Source organism: Scylla paramamosain, chromosome 15, assembly GCF_035594125.1.
Source record: "Scylla paramamosain isolate STU-SP2022 chromosome 15, ASM3559412v1, whole genome shotgun sequence".
Lineage (NCBI taxonomy): Eukaryota > Metazoa > Arthropoda > Malacostraca > Decapoda > Portunidae > Scylla > Scylla paramamosain.
In genome coordinates, this window is record NC_087165.1 from 5,851,012 (window position 1) to 5,851,948 (window position 937).

Here is a 937-nt window from a genome sequence, read left to right on the forward strand (position 1 = left end):
ACGCGTTAACCAAACAACACGCCAACACAACACAGTGGATCCAGCAAGGCAAGCATGGAAGAAAGAAATGGAGGGAATCAGTCAGCTAATTGCATTTTTTTATCCCTGGCGTGAACTGTCCAGCCTCGAGCAAGTGTCACATTAAAGATCAACGTTGAGGAGTGGTGACGGTAACATACACTGTAACATACAAACACACAGACACACATTCTTGATTATGAAAGTTAAAAATGTGTGTGTGTGTGTGTGTGTGTGTGTGTGTGTGTGTGTGTGTGTGTGTGTGTGTGTGTGTGTGTGTGTGTGTGTGTGCGCGCGCGCGCGTGCGCGCATGCGTAGACTACATTAAACAACGTTAAGTAATAACGAAGAGGAGGAAATATGAAAGACCCCTTGTAGTCAGTTTCCCGTTATTTCGTTCCCTTCCATCGCTTCATCGTGAACCATACAACTCGCCTCCACCTAATCTGAGCCTCAATAAATTTGCCGGTTAAGATAAAAAAAGCATCCTATAAGTAATGAACAATGTCAGTGTTATTAAATGCCGTCAGGACAGACTAAGATACAGCGTCGCTTCTCTTCTGTTTCCTTCCCTTCCTTTCCCCTTCCTTCCCTCAGCACGCCTCCCGCAGTCTTTCTTGATCGATCGCGTGGCGCCTTAAGAGCAGCCCTCCATGTATGTTTTATGGTATATAAGAAACCGCACATTTATCCTTATGTAGATCTTTATGTATTGGTATTTCCCTCACATGATGTAAAGGGAAATACTTCCCCTTCCCCCACCCCTCCTGCAGGACAGTCTTCCTCCATTTTTTAATATTCAGGGACTGTTGCGCTGCTTCCCTCCCTTCCTCCATTAGTGGTGAAGCAGGGATCTGTTCTGACCCTTCAGTACACCCGAATTTTGTTTGCTTTGGTGTTGAGCAACTGACGTTTCCAA